This window comes from Rhincodon typus, chromosome 44 (genome assembly GCF_021869965.1).
Source record: "Rhincodon typus isolate 14 chromosome 44, sRhiTyp1.1, whole genome shotgun sequence".
Classification (NCBI taxonomy): Eukaryota; Metazoa; Chordata; class Chondrichthyes; order Orectolobiformes; family Rhincodontidae; genus Rhincodon; species Rhincodon typus.
The window spans coordinates 6,844,763-6,854,511 of record NC_063375.1 but is presented as its reverse complement, the minus strand read 5'-3'; positions in this window follow the sequence as shown (position 1 = coordinate 6,854,511).

Sequence of the window (9,749 nt, the reverse complement as noted above, 5' to 3'; positions counted from 1 at the left end):
GTTTTACATTTTACTTCCTGAGGAACCTTTCTTCGGTTATAAGTAAAGGCGTCTCTGTGCTTGACAGCGTAGTTACAGGTAGCTCTGTTTTTATCATTTGTTTAAATGAGGCTCGGCATCGGAGATTATGTACACAAAGCTTTGTGTTTCAGGCTTCATTGCATATAAACCCTAAAACACAGACATCCCTGTCAATGAACTCTGAAACACACGGCCTCCTGTATATATTCTCCGACGCAGAGTCTCATTTGAAAAAAATGCTAAAAACCGAGCCCCCTGTAAATACACCCTTAAGCACAGAGACCCCTTTGTGTATAACCGAAGAAAGGTCGCTCAGGAAATAAAATGTAAAAGACACAGCCCCCTGTATGAAACTATGAAACACCGAGTCCCCTGTAAATAAAGTGTAAAATATAGAGCTCCCAGTAAATAAACCCTGAAACAGTGCCCACTGCAAATCCTCCGTAAAACTACGCCTCCTGTAAATAAACTCTCAGAGGCGACTCTAAAACACGGAGCCTCCAATTAATAAAGCCTAAAACACAAGCCCACTGTAAATCAACACTAAATAACACAGTCCCCAGTACAGCATGGCGAATTATTCAGATTGAGATACTACTTCATAGTCTGAGGCAATGCCTCTTTGACAAAGAGTCAGTAATGGGGAGGTGAAATGTTATCTGATGGTCATTCTTGAGGTAGTGCTTCATTGCAATAGGGTCAGAATTGAGAGAGCGCCTCATTGTACGAGGGTCAGGACTGAGGGAGCGCCTTATTGTCAGCGGGTCAGGACTGAGGGAGTGCCTCATTGTCAGCGGGTCAGGACAGGGGGAGCGCCTCATCGTCAGCGATTCAGGACTGAGTGAGTGCCTCATTGTCAGCGGGTCAGGACAGGGGGAGGGCCTCATTGTCAGCGGTTCAGGACTGAGGGGGCTCCTCATTGTCAGCTGGTCAGGACTGAGGTATTTGAAGTCGGGCAATGAAGGGTCCTTTTATTCTTTTAAAGTTAGAGAATGCTAGAAAGATTATCAACCTTATATGATTTGAGTGGGTGGGAATTACTTAATGACAGCAGAAAGTTTAGTAGCCTGATTACCGCAGCTGGCTCTTGAGATTTCACTGTTGCCGGTTTACACATTCTTTCATTCAATTTCATGGAAGCGCTATTTTGAGACGAACTTTCTTAAAGGGATTGCGGACCCTTTTCAATATGTATCTTATAGAGACGTGGTAACACAGAAAACTTGTTTGATGTCCCGCAAGACATTCAAGTCCTGAGAGACGTTTGTTGAGGGCTGATTAATATTATAATTTTTCATAGTTTCGGGTGACACGATGGATGAGATCGTATTGTTCTGAATAGATTAGAAAATTAGCACATACTCAGGGATTGACTCTGATGCAGACACAAGTTTGGACACTGTTCGCAACAAGGGTTCAAACTGTGAAAAGGCAGTAATGAGGTGGAAGGAACGTTTTAATTTCTTCTCCCTTTGTTAGTGAAAAGTACGGCAAGCTGGCAGTTTTTTGAAACAGTACGCTGATGAGTTGTCATTAAAGTTAGGAATGAATGAGAGCGCGAGAATGATCATATGGAGGGCTTGTGGGTGCATTGGTCAAGAGGACCTTTAGTACAACAGTAAAGAGGCTTATGATATGGTGCCGCACAAAAATCACAGAAAAGGATATTTTAAGGCGATTGACACTGCATTACTAAAGACACGCCAGCCAGACTCCGGAAGCCTTGTTACGTGCTAACCGATATGAGTAAACAGGGCAGACAACAGGATATTCAGGGGCAAAGGTTATAAGATAAGCAAGTGACCACATGAGCGAACGGGTACCGCGTGTTTGAATCCGACTGGTAAATATGTGATACACAACAATTTGATCTCACTGACTGCCTAGTTAATTGAAAACCGAAGGAACTGCAGATGCTGTAAACCAGGAACAAAAACAAAATTGCTGGAAAAGCTCAGCAGGTCTCGCAGCTTTTGTGAAGGCAAAAACAGTTCACGTTTAAGGTTTGTGTACAGGGTGCTCTGTGTTTTGGATTATTTACAGTGGGCTCTGTTTTCGGGTTTCTTTACAGAGGTCTCTGTGTTTTATGAACTCTTACTGGGTTCTCTGTTTTTTACATTTACTTCCCGAGGGACCTTTCTTAGGTTATATTTAAAGGGGTCTCTGTGCTTGAGTGTGTTCACAGGGGCTCTTTTTCGCGTTTGTTTAAATGAGATTCTTCGTCGGAGATTACTTACAGAAGGCTTTGTGTTTCACGGTTCATTTACAGGGATGTATATGTTTTCGGGATTATTTATAGTGAGCTCCGTGTTTTACAGTTAAATGTAAGGGGTCTCTGTCTTCGGGTTTCTGTCCGGGGGACTCTGTGTCTTCGGGTTTCTGTACCGGAGGCTGTATGTCTTCGGTTAGGAGGAGGGCTGAAGCTAGGTTCGGTTTAGACCTAAGGCTATGGTTAGTGTCGGGAAAAGGCTTGCGTTATATGGCTGAGGGTAGGTGTGAGGGCTGAGGCTAGAGTTAGAGGTAAGGTTAGGGTCAGCGTTGGGACTGAGGGTTATGGTTTTGGGCTGAGGTTGGACTTCGGGTTTACATGAGGGTTAGCGTTCAGGCTGAATCTACGGTTAGGGTTATGGCTAATGTTATTTCTGAGGGTAGTATGGAAGAAAGCAGCTTCGCATACTCAGAGGCAGAGCCAGAGGGAGAGCAACTGCGTTTTCTACAGGAGGCACGGGAAGTATTGTAAACTTCAGAGGTCAAAAAATATTACAGATTAGTTTACAATTAAAGATTATTGTCCTGAGGGAATGCCTAATTGTCAGAGGGTCAACCTGAGCTGTCCCACTTTGTTGTAGGTCAGCACTGAAAGAGTGCAACATTGTCAGAGGATGAAATTCAGGACTTTACCATTTACTGTATAAATCCTACCTCGGTTTGACTTTCGAAAGTGCACACCTGTATCTGTATACAATTGTACTTACCAATCCTCAGGCCACTTCCCCATCTGATCGAGAAGCCGTTGTAAATTATGGTAACGTTCTTTGCTATCAATGACATCTCCCACTTTTGCATTATCCACAAACTTACTCATCATGCCTTGTACATTCACATCCAGATCATTCACATAAGTAACAAATAACAAAGGTTCCAGCAACGACCCCTGCGGCACACAAATGGTGCAATACCTCCAGTGTGACCCTTTGACAATGAGGCACTGCTTCAATACTGAAGATCTGACAGTACTGACTATCTGACAATGAGGCACTCCCTCAGTCTGACATTCTCACAGTGCTGCAATCTTGTGGCACTCCAAAAAGTCTGACCCCTTGAGAATGAGACACTACCTCAAGATTGACCCTCTCACAATAATGCACCACAACAGTTTTGACCCTCTGGTGGTGCTGCGTTACCTCAATACAGACAATATACATGTGAGGCACTTCCACAGTTCTCACCCGCTGACAATGAGGGGCTACCTCATTATTGACTCTCTGACTCTCCAGCAGTTCTATCCCTCTGACAGTGTTTCAGTACTGGCCTGGAACAACTAACAGGGTCTCATTTTCCTCATTGATAGTCGAAACTGCAGATGCCGGAGAATCTGAGATAACAAGTTGTAGAGCTGGATGAACACAGCAGACCAAGCAGCATCAGAGGAGCAGGAAGGCTGACATTTCGGGCCCAGACCCTTCTTCAGAACCGGGGGAGGGGAAGGGGTTCTGAAGTAAATAGGGAGAGACGGAGAGGCGGATAGAAGATGGATACAGGAGAAGATATTTGGAGAGGAGACAGACAGGTCAAGTAAAGGTGAGTTTAGGTGGGGGGTTAGGGAGGAGATAGGTCAGTCCAGGGAGGATGGACAGATCAAGCGGGCGGGATGAGGTTAGTAGATAGAAAATGGGGGCAGGGCTTCAGGTGGGAGGAGGGAATAGGTGGGAGGAAGGACAGGTTAGGGAGGCGGGGACGAGCTGAGCTGGTTTTGGGATGCGGTAGAGGGATGGGAGATTTTGAAGCTTGTGAAGTCCACATTGATACCATTGGGCTGCAGGATTCCCAAGCGGAATATGAGTTGCTGTTCCAGCAACTTTCGGGTGGCACCGTTGTGGCACTGCAGGAGGCCCAGCATGGACATGTCGTCTGAGGAATGGGAGGGGGAGTTCAAATGGTTCGCGACTGGGAGGCGCAGTTTTTTGGTGCGACCCGACCATACGTGCTCTGCAGTGGTCCCCCAGCCTCCACTTGGTTTCCCCGATGTAGAGGAGGCCAGAACGGGAACAGCGGATGCAGTATACCACATTGGCAGATGTGCAGGTGAACATCTGCTTGATGTGGAAAGTCTTCGTGAGGCCTGGGTTGGGGTTGAGGGCGGAGGTGTAGGGGCAGGTGTCGCAATTCCTGCGTTTGCAGGGAGAAGTGACGGGTGTGGTGGGGATGGAGGGGAGTTTGTAGCGGACAAGGGAGTCACGGAGAGAGTGGTCCCTCCGGAAAACAGATAAGGGTGGGGAGTGAAAACTGCCTTTGGTGGTGGGGTCGGATTGCAGATGGCGGAAGTGTCGGAGATGCTGCCAGATCTGCTGAGCTTTTCCAGCAATTATGTTTTTGTTCCTGATTCTGCTGCATCCGCAGTTCCTTTAGTTTTTACTGTGTTTTAGTGATTATATGCAGGGGGCTCTGTATTTCAGGGATTATACCCTGTGGCTCCTCTGTTTTAGGCTTTATTTACCAGGGGCTGATGAAGTTGTTTTGACTAACGTGCTTATTTCAGCGAGATAAGCATATCAGAAGAGTAAAATCTCAACTTCACCAAATGACACAACTTTTGATGCTGGTTGGTTTAAAATGCTTATTTCAGTTAATTAAGCACTTAAGAAGACTAAAATCTGAACTTCACCAAATGACTCAAGTTTTGATGTTGTTTTGAGTAACATGCATATTTGAGTGAGACAAGCACTTCAGAAGTCAAAAATCTCAACTTCACCAAATGACTTAATTTTGTAATGATATTTCGACTAACATGCTGATTTCACTCAGATAAGCACATCAGAAGACCTCAACCTGAACTTCACCAAATGACTTAGTTTTTGATGTTGGTTTGAATGACATGCTGATTTCATTGAGTTAAGCACGTCAGGAGGTCGAAATCTGAACTTCACCAATTGACTCAACTGTTGATGTTGTTTTGACTAACATGCTTATTTCAGCTGGTTAAGCACTTCAGAAGGTCAAAATCTCAACTTCACCAAATGACTCAACTTTTGATGCTGGTTGGATTAAAATGCTTATTTCAGCGAGTTAAGCACGTCAGAAGTCCAAAATCTGACTTCACAAAATGACTCAAGTTTTAATGTTGGTTTGACTGACATGCTTATTTCAGTGAGATAAGCATTCAGAATATTAAAATCTCAACTTCGCAAAATGACTCAACTTTTAATGTTGTTTTGACTTATATGCTTATTTCAGCGAGATAAGCACTTCAGAAGACAAAAATCTGAAATTCACCAAATGACTCAATTTTGATGTTAGTTTGAGTAACATGCTCATTTCAGCGAATTAAGCACCTCAGAAGATGAAAATCTCAACTTCACCAAAAGACAGAACTTTTGACATTGTTTTGACTGACGTGTGTTTTTTTTTAACTAGATAAGCATAGCAGAAGACCAAAATCTCAACTTCAACAAGACACTCAACTTTTTAAGCTTTTTTGATTAACATGCTTATTTCACTGGGAAGAGCACTTCAGAAGACCAAAATATGTACTTCACTAAATGACTCAATTTTTGATGTTGGCATGTCTAACAGTCTTCCTTCAGTGAAATAAGCACTTCAGAAGTGAAGAATCGCGACTTCACCAAATGACTCAAGGTTTGATGTTGATTGAGTAACATGCATATTTGAGTGAGATAAGCACATCAGAAGACCACAATCTGAACTTCACCAAATGAATTAATTTTTAATGCTGTTTTGACGAACATGCTTCTGTCACTCAGATAAGCACTTCAGAAGACCAAAATCTCAACTTCACCAAATGACTCAACTTTTGATGTCGGTTTGACTAACATCCTTATTTGAGCGAGATAAGCAATTCAGAAGACAAAAACCTCAACTTCAACAAAATGGCATAATTTTTGATGACGGTTAGATGAAAATTCTTATTTCAGCGAGATAAGCACTTCAGAAGACAAATATCTGAACTTCACCAAATGACTCAATTTTTGATGTTAGTTTGACTAACATGGTCATTTCAGGGAGTTAAGCACTTCAGAAGATCAAAAATTTCAACTTCAGCAAATGACTCAACGTTTGATGTTGTTTTGACTAACGTGCTGACTTCAGCGAGATAAGCATATCAGAAGATTAAAATCTCACGTCCACCAGATGACCTAACTTTTGATGCTGGTTAAATTAAAAAGCTTCTTTCAGCGAGTTAACACCTCAGAAACCAAAAATCTGAACTTCTCCAAATGACAAAATTTTTGATGTTCGTTTGACTAACACCCTTCTTTCAGCGAGTTAAGCACTTCAGAAGACCAAAATCTCAACTTCACCAAGACACTCAACTTTTGATGGTGGTTTGACTAAAATGCTTATTTCAGCGAGATAAGCATATCAGAAGACTAAAACCTCAACTTCTCCAAAGGATCAAACTTTTGATGCTGATTTGACTAAAATTCTTATTTCAGTGAGATAAGCACTTCAGAAGTCAAAAATCTCAACTTCACCAAATGACTTCAATGTTGATGCTGTGTTGACTAACATGCTTATTTCAGTGAGATAAGCAATTCAGAAAACCAAAATCTGAACTTCACCAAATTACTCAAGTTTTGATGTTGGTTTGACTAACATGCTTATTTCCGCGATTTAACCATTTCAGAGGCAAAAATCTCAACTTCACCAAATGAGTCAACTTTTAATGCTGGTTGGAATAAAATGTCTATTTCAGCGAGTTAAGCTCTTCAGTCGACGACAATCTGAACTTCACCAAATGGCTCAAGTTTTGATGCTGGTTTGACTAACATGCTTATTTCAGTGAGATAAGCACTTCAGAAATCAAAAATTTCACCTTCACCAAATGGCATTGAGATTTTTGCCTTCTGAAGTTCATATCTCACTCAAATAAGTGTATTAGTCAAAACAGCATCAAAAGTTAGGTCATCTGGTGAAGGTGAGATTTTAGTCTTCTGATATGCTTATCTCGCTGAACTAAGCACGTTTTTGAAAACAACATCGAGAGTTCGGTTCCTTTCTGAAATCGAGATTTTTTATTCCTGAAGTGCTTTTCTCACTGAAATAAGCAAGTTTGTCAAACCAACATCAAAACTTGAGTCATATTGTGAAGTTCAGATTTTGGTCTATTGAAGAGCTTAACTCGCTGAAAGAAGCATGTTAGTCAAACAAACTTCAAAAATTTTGTCATTTGGTGAAGTTGAGATTTTCGCCTCTGAAACGGTTAAATCGCTGAAATAAGCATTTTAGTCAAACCAACATCAAAACTTGAGTCAGAGATAGTAGGAACTGCAGATGCTGGAGAATCCGAGACAACAAGGTGCAGGGCTGGATGAACACAGCAGGCCAAGCAGCATCAGAGGAGCAGAGAGGCTGACGTTTCGGGCCCAGACCCTTCATCAGAAAAGGGGAAGGGGAAGGGGGTTTTGAAATAAATAGGGAGAGAGTGGGAGGCTGATAGAAGAGGGATAGAGGAGAGGATAGGTGGAGAGGAAACTAACCGGTCGAAGAGGCGGGGATGGAGCCAGTAAAGGTGAGTGTAAGGAGGGAGTTAGGAAGGGGATAGGTCAGTGCAGGGAGGACGGACAGGTCAAGGGGGCGGGATGAGGTTGGTCGGTGGGAGATGGAGGTGCGGCTTGAGGTGGGAGGAGGGGATAGGTGGGAGGAAAAACAGGTTAGGGAGGAAAGGACGAGCTGGACTGGTTTTGGGATGCGGTCGGGGGAGGGGAGATTTTGAAACTAGTGAAATCCACATTGATACCATTGGGCTGCAGGGTTCCCAAGCGGAATATGAGTTGCTGTTCCTGCAACCTTCGGGTGGCATCGTTGTGGCACTGCAGGAGGCCCAGGATGGACATGTCGTCTGAGGAATGGGAGGGGGAGTTGAAATGGTTCGCGACTGGGAGGTGCAGTTGTTTATTGCGAACCGAGCGTAGGTGTTCTGCAAAGTGGTCCCCGAGTCTCCGCTTGGTTTCCCCGATGTACAGGAAGTCACACCGGGTACAGCGGATGCAGTATACCACATTGGCAGATGTGCAGGTGAACATCTGCTTGATGTGGAAAGTCTTCTTGGGGCCTGGGATGGGGGTGAGGGACGAGGTATGGGGGCAGGTGTAGCACTTCCTGCGGTTGCAGGGAAAAGTGCCGGGTGTAGTGGAGCTGGAGGGGAGTGTGGAGCGGACAAGGGAGTCACGGAGAGAGTTGTCCCTCCAGAAAGCAGATAAGGGTGGGGTGGGAAAGATGTCTTTGGTGGTGGGGTTGGATTGCAGATGGCGGAAGTGTCGGAGGATGATGCGTTGGATCCGGAGATTGGTGGGGTGGTACGTGAGGACGAAGGGGATTCTTTTTTAGTTCTTATTGCGTGGACGGGGTGTGAGGGATGAGGTGCGGGAGATGTGGGAGACACGGTTGAGGGCGTTCTCGACCACCAAGGAGGGGAAGTTACGGTCCTTGAAAAACGAGGACAACTGAGATGTACGGGAGTGGAATGCCTCATCCTGGGAGCAGATGCGGCGGAGGCGAAGGAATTGGGAATAGGGGATAGCATTTTTGCAGGAAGGTGGGTGGGAGGAGGAGTATTCTAGGTAGCTGTGGGAGTCGGTGGGCTTGAAATGAATATCGGTTTCTAGGTGGTTGCCCGATATGGAGACAGAGAGGTCCAGGAAGGGGAGAGAGGTGTTAGAGATGGTCCAGGTAAACTTAAGGTTGGGGTGGAAGGTGTTAGTGAAGTGTATGAACTGTTCGAGCTCCTCGTGGGAGCACGAGGCGGCGCCGATACAGTCATCAATGTAACGGAGGAAGAGGTGGGGTTTAGGGCCGGTGTAGGTACGGAAGAGGGATTGTTCCACGTAACCTACAAAGAGGCAGGCGTAGCTTGGGCCCATGCGGGTACCCATGGCTACCCCCTTTGTCTGTAGGAAGTGGGAGGAATTGAAAGAGAAGTTGTTGAGTGTGAGGACGAGTTCGGCTGAGCAGATGAGGGTATCAGTGGAGGGCGACTGGTCGGGCCTGCGGGACAGGAAGAAGAGGAGGGCCTTGAGTCATTTGGTGAAGTTCAGATTTTCGTCTTCTGAAGTGCTTATCTGGGTGAAATAAGCATGTCAGTCAAAACAGCATTAACATTGAAGTCATTTGGTGAAGTTGAGATTTTTGACTTCTGAAGTGCTTATCTCACTGAAATAAGCATTTTAGTCAAATCAGCATCAAAAGTTGAGTCATTTGGTGAAGTTGAGATTTTAATCTTCTGAAGTGTTTAACTCGCAGAAATCAGCATTTTCGTCTAACCAGAATCAAAAATCAAGTCATTTGGTGAAGTTCAGATTTTTGGCTTCTGAGGTGCTTATCTCGCTGAAAGAAGTATTTTAATTTAACCAGCATTCAAAGTTAGGTCATTTGGTGAAGGTGAGGTTTTAGTCTTCTGATATGCTTATCTCGCTGAAATTACCACGTTAGTCAAAACAATGTCAAAAGTTGAGTCATTTGGTGAAGTTGAAATTTTTGATTTCGTAAGT